Genomic DNA, 6,514 nt, shown 5'->3' on the forward strand with positions numbered 1-6,514 from the left:
ACCCCCTGATCATAGTGAAATGACTTATGAGTGGGCCAATTATAAAACTCAACTGAAGTTTAAAAACTAACGTATTTGATTGATACAGAGATTGTCACCTGATCTAAGATTGACAAGGAAAATCCAAGATTGTTGGGTTTGGTGAAAGAAAGGTTGAAAGCTGCAGCATGTAAGACTTGGAAGATGAATGGAATCAATTTGCAAAGAGGAAAGAAATGTAAGATATAGCTCCTGGTAGATTTGAGGAAATCTTCCAACTATTCCTTTGAACCAACTATTCTTCCCACAGTTTTGTTTTTTCTTTGTCTTATTAAAAGTTTGCTCCATTTTCCTGTTGAATCAAGTATCAATACTATCTCCTGATTATAGTTAGAGTTTATGCCTGATAAACGTTAGCACGGTTAGCATCACTTTATCAACAACCAGATAATAAATCAGACTAGGTCTCAGTGGCTATGGTCCACATCAAGATTGTTAGGGTGATCAGGAACTCTTATTTGTTTGCTTTAGCTTTTAGTTCTTGGTTATATCTTCAAATATGAGAGAGCTCAGAGGCTCCTGCTGTCCCGGCAAAGGAATTAACAGCAAGCAGACTCCAGTTTTTTGGAATAATTACAAGTGAGTATCTTGACCAAATAAACCCTGTAGCCAGAAGAGTAGCTTCAGCTGTGCTGAGTTTTTCTGCAGGTCTGGCCATGCCAGCTGGTTCAGCGCACACCAATCCTCATTTTGTAATTGGAGCCCAGGAAAAAACACTGTGGGACCGGCTGGGTGGTTGTACAATGGCCTCAAGTTCTCAGACAGGAGGAACTCCCACTTCATCAAGGACCTGGTTGTAGGTGGCCTGCAGGCCCTGGATGCCGGCGGCTGACATTTCTATGGATGAGTGATCATGGGCAGCCTCGTGGGAGAGTGGCCACATGCTTGTTCCTAGCTGGCGGTGAAGGGTAGCTGGTCATTTCCTCCAGCCTCAATGCTTCATCAGAGAAGTCAATGGCACCCCACTCCAGTACTCTTGCCTAGAAAATCCCATGGACAGAGGAGCCTGGTAGGCTGCAGTCCATGGGGTCATGAAGAGTTGGACAACTGAGCAACTTCCCTTTCACTTTTCACTTCCATGCATTGGAGAAGGAAATGGCAACCCACTCCAGTGTTCTTGCCTGGAGAATCCCAGGGACGGGGAACCTGGTGGGCTGCCGTCTATGGGGTTGCACAGAATCGGACACGACTGAAGCAACTTAGCAACAGCAGCAGCAATGCTTCATGCCCTACTCTCTTAGGGGAGAGTAGGGTGCCCTTCCCACAGCTCAGCCTGCCCCTTGCCGACCACCCTTTAGTTTGTGCTCAGAGCTCTCAGTTTTATCATGCTTTCTTTGATAGAGTAAAGCAACAGATTCTCATTTTTGCTTATGCTCATTTGAATTACATTTCTGTCAAATGTAGTCAGAAAAACGTGCAGGCACTAAGCTATGTACCAGTGACTTAAAGAGAAATATACTAAGGTCTTTATCTCCAAGAACCCATGTTCTAGTGAAACAGCATGTTTTAGGCCAATGATTACTTTTGTGGTCTTCCCTGGTGGCTCAGATGGCAAAGAATCTGCCTACCACACAGGAGACCCAGGTTTGATCGCTGAGTTGTGAAGATCCCCTGGAGAAGGGAATGGCTACCCACTCCAGTATTCTTGCCTGGAGAATTCCATAGACAGAGGAGCCTGGCAGGCTACACATTATATCTCATTTATTATTTTAGCAACTCTGTGAAATAGATATTATCATTGTAGTAGACTCCTGTTTTTCACAATAGATATATGGAGAGATCGTGGGAATCCCAAAGTTGAAAATATAGCAGAGAAGTAGACCTTGCATTATGTATCTTAAATTAAAAAATGGAAGATTGAATTTGATGGTATACTCATTCATGTTATAGTATTGCAAGATGCAATCAAATTAAACACCCTTCTATTTTATTTATTCAAAACTTTTATTAAGAGCTACATTTTTTTTTATTGAATGTTTTTCTCTAAGAAAATAAATTTTAACCAAACCATGAAAATAACTGACATAACATTAAGGAGAAAACTAAGCTCTATTGAGTTGTATGCAGATGTTGATAAGTTGACTAGGTGCAGCAGCCTCTGGATAAACATAATTTAAATGGATACCTCAGCCAAATGGCACAGTATTTTATGTCACGAACCTTCAGGATGATTCTAATATAAATGTAGCCATGAATCTTAAATTATGGAGTATTCATATCCTACTGTATTTATAAATGAGGAAACAGACAATCAGAGAAAGAAAATGACACCAAGATAATAATACATCAGTTAAGGAGGCTAGACTTGGGCTTCAATCATATTGGTCTGTCTTCTGGTTCAGAATTCCCTGACCTGTTACAGTAAGGAGAGCAAAGATTCAGCTCTAAGGTGGGTTAAAGATGGTCACAAAGATGTTGGCACTTCTCCCACTGCAAGTGTCTCTTCCACTGGAACCTAGGTGGGCTCTGTGACTGCTTTAAAGGACAGAACATGGTGAAGATGACACTCTGACCATCTTGGGGCCCAGGCCTTAGGAAACTGATGGCTTCTGCTTTCTGTCGTTTGGAACACTCATTCATAGAAGCCATCCTCCAGGAAGAAGTATGACCACCCTGAGAGCACCATGTTGTGAGAAGTCGAAGCCCTGTGGAGAGGACCTGGAGAATGAGACACCACATGGTGCATGACCAAGAAGTGCTGAAACGCTAAACATGTGAGGAGATACATGAGCCGGCTTGTGAGTGGACACTCAACCTTAGTGACCCCAACTGACAGCAAATGGATCAGAAACACAAGTTGCCCAGTTGAGGTCATCCAAATTCTGAACCGCCGAATTCTGAGTACATAAAATAGCTGTTTGGGATACATAATTTTGTGGTAGTTTGTAATGCAGTCATCGAAAACAGGAACGGATGTAGTTGCTCTCATTATAAAAATGGAAAATATGTGGCATTGATTTTGAAACTGGACAGTGGGCTGAGACTGAAAAAGAGTGTTAATGGAGAAAGACAGGAGGTTAGTATTGAGGTTTGGCAAGAGGGCAACCTCTGTTTTGTATTCATAGTGAAGTGAGGTGGCTCAGTCAGGTCCGACTCTTTGCGGCCCCGTGGACTGTAGACCACCAGGCTCCTCCATCCATGGAATTTTCCAGGCAAGAGTACTGGAGTGGGTTGCCATTTCCTTCTCCAGAGGATCTTCCGCACCCAGGGATCAAACCCAGGTCTCCTGCATTGTAAGCAGATGCTTTTACCATCTGAGCCGTTAGGGTAGGTTTAGTGAAATTGTCACCTAACATGTTTTGGAAAATATAAGATGTGCCTAATACACTAGTGGATCTCAACAAGTGGATTTCCAGGCAGACTGCCAAATAATTCTTATATCTGCATACAATAGAGATAGGGAGAAATTAGCTAAATAGATTATTCAATTTTTAGCAGAATTTAGAGGAAATAGATAGAACCCAAGATTTTCTGGCTTCAAAAACAGATCTAGAACACAAATCTAGCTAAGAAAATACTTTTAAAGCAAGAAATAGCCTCCAGGTAAAAATTTTAAAAAGGGCAGTAAAACAAAGACTCAGGGTAAAGATGAAGTCAAAGCTGCAAGCATAAGTCCCTTTGATAAGATCTCAGAAACATTTTAAGTTGATAGGCCCTATCAGACAAAAGCTTTGAAGAGTGTGCCTTATCACCCTTCTCAATAAGACAATAGAGATTCTGGTAATCTTTAGGCTATTGTAACATCCTTAAGCAGATTTCCAAAAAGCCAAAGGCAGAGAAGAGCCCTGCTCAAAAGGATTTGTGGTCATGACTCTGATCTAAGAGAATGGATTATAGTTTGATATACAGGAATCCCACAATGTTTTTAAAGGAATTAACCATCTTGGAATGAAAGGGTCAGCTGCTGCTGCTAAGTCATTTCAGTCATGTCTGACTCTGCGTGACCCCATAGACGGCCTCCTACCAGGCTCCTCTGTCCCTGGGATTCTCCAGGCAAGAACACTGGAGTGGGTTGCCATTTCCTTCTCCAATGCATGAAAGTGAAAAGTGAAAGTGAAGTCGCTCAGTCGTGTCCGACTCTTCACGACCCCATGGACTGCAGCCTACCAGGCTCCTCTGTCCATGGGATTTTCCAGGCAAGAGTACTGGAGCGGGTTGCCATTGCCTTCTCCGCTAAAAGGGTCAGAGACAACATCAAATTAAAAGAGGGCTTTGGACTCCTAAACTAACAGAGGAAGGATTCAGGCTGAGAAACTTATTCAGCAGAAAACATAGGCTATTTTTTTATGGAAAATGAAGAATGACTTAGAAGGCAGTACCAAGAACCCAAAGGTCAAAAGCCAAGAACCACAGAGAATCATACCACAGCTGCAGGTATAGAGCTTTATCAAGACACTGGCAACATGTGTCTACTTGGATGTCATATCATTACGGAATAGTGACTGCTCTGTGCCCCTCGTCTTCCCCATTTTTGAAAGGGCATGTCTACACACGACTGTCCCAGCATTGTGTGTGTGTACACAGGTAACTCACTTTTTTATTTGGAGGAGGACTTCGGATTGAGGAGACATATACCTGAGGAACCAAATCTAAGGAAACTTATCTGCACCTGGACCTGAGATTTACAGTTTAAGCCTAAACCTGATGACATAATGGGGTGAGACTTCCGGTGACTGTGGAAGTGGGTTGGTACAATATGGGAAGAATATAATATTTGTGACTACAGAGCAAACTACGGCCACAAACTCTTTGACACTCCTCTGTTTGATAAGTGGGAAGTCTGGGTCTCTCCCCTTGAATCTGGTTAGATTCTGTGACTGTTCTGGTCAGTTGAATATGGCTAAAATGAAATAGCACCAGTTTCTGAGATCAGGGTTTAGGAAACTGGCAACATAAAAAGATTTTTTTTTTAATTATAGTTGATTTACAATCTTGTGTTAGTTTCAGGTATATGAAATTGGCTGCTTTTACTGTCTTTCTTCGAAGTCAGCCACGACTTGAGAGGTATGACTATTCTCATACCACTGTGCTGTGAGAAGCCCAGCCATGCTGGAGAGGCCCTGGTGGATAAGACATCATGTGTGGGAAGAGGGAGGCCATAGTGAACTACTGTGTCACATATGAGTGAAAGTCACCTTAGAAATAGATCATCCAGTTCTAGCAACCACAGATACCTCATGGATCAGAAATAAACCCTTCCAGAATTTATGATATATTATATAAACATGAAGAGGAACTAAAAAGCCTCTTGATGAAAGTGAAAGAGGAGAGTGAAAAAGTTGGCTTAAAACTCAACATTCAGAAAACAAAGATCATGGCATCTGGTCCCATCACTTCATGGGAAATAGATGGGGAAACAGTGGAAACAGTGTCAGACTTTATTTTTGGGGCTCCAAAATCACTGCAGATGGTGATTGCAGCCATGAAATTAAAAGACGCTTACTACTTGGAAGAAAAGTTATGATCAACCTAGATAGCATATTCAAAAGCAGAGACATTACTTTGCCAACAAAGGTCCGTCTAGTCAAGGCTATAGTTTTTCCAGTAGTCATGTATGGATGTGAGAGTTGGACTGTGAAGAAAGCTGAGCACTGCAGAATTGATGCTTTTGAACTGTGGTGTTGGAGAAGACCCCTGAGAGTCCCTTGTACTGCAAGGAGATCCAACCAGTCCATTCTGAAGGAGATCAGTCCTGGGTGTTTTTTGGAAGGAATGATGCTAAAGCTGAAACTCCAGTACTTTGGCCACCTCATTCGAAGAGTTGACTCATTGCAAAAGACTGATGCTGGGAGGGATTGGGGGCAGGAGGAGAAGGGGACGACAGAGGATAAGATGGCTGGATGGCATCACTGACTCTATGGACATGAATGTGAGTGAGTGAACTCCGGGAGTTGGTGATGGACAGGGAGACCTGGTGTGCTGCGATTCATGGGGTCGCAAAGCGTCAGACACAACTGAGTGACTGAACTGAACTGAACTGATATAAACATTATGAGCAAAATAAACTGGTTCTTTAAGTCACTAGGGCTTCCCTGGTGGCTCAGATGATTAAGAACCCATCTTTGATGAAGGAGACCTGGGTTTGATCCCTGGATCGGGAAGATCCTCTGGAGAAGGGAATGGCTATCCACTTCAGTATTCTTGCCTGGGAAATCCCGTGGACAGAGGAGCCTGGTGGGCTACCATGGAGTTGCAGAGTCAGACATGGCTGAGCAATTAACACTCTTTAAGTCACTAAGTTTAGGCCAGTTTATTACACAGTCATAGGTAACCAGAACAACTTCTATTTTTAATTTACTATTTAACCCAAAGCACTCACTCTTCCCATTCATCGAAATTGTTCTAATAGTTATACAAAATTTGAATCTATCTGACATTACGATTTCTGTTGACAGAGGTGACATAAGTGGTAATGTCTTAGTTCTGAGCCTGGGCCTCAAGAGGCTTATGTGCTCCTGCTCTTTTGGAAAGTTTA

General features: G+C 42.5%; 1 pseudogene; it reads right to left on the minus strand.

Moving 5' to 3' along the window:
* Positions 1 to 493: 493 nt before the first annotated feature.
* Positions 494 to 874, minus strand: LOC133260214 (mitochondrial pyruvate carrier 2-like; annotated as a pseudogene).
* Between the last annotated feature and the right edge of the window lie 5,640 nt (positions 875 to 6,514).

The sequence above is a fragment of the Bos javanicus genome, chromosome 14 (assembly GCF_032452875.1).
Source record: "Bos javanicus breed banteng chromosome 14, ARS-OSU_banteng_1.0, whole genome shotgun sequence".
Taxonomy (NCBI): domain Eukaryota; kingdom Metazoa; phylum Chordata; class Mammalia; order Artiodactyla; family Bovidae; genus Bos; species Bos javanicus.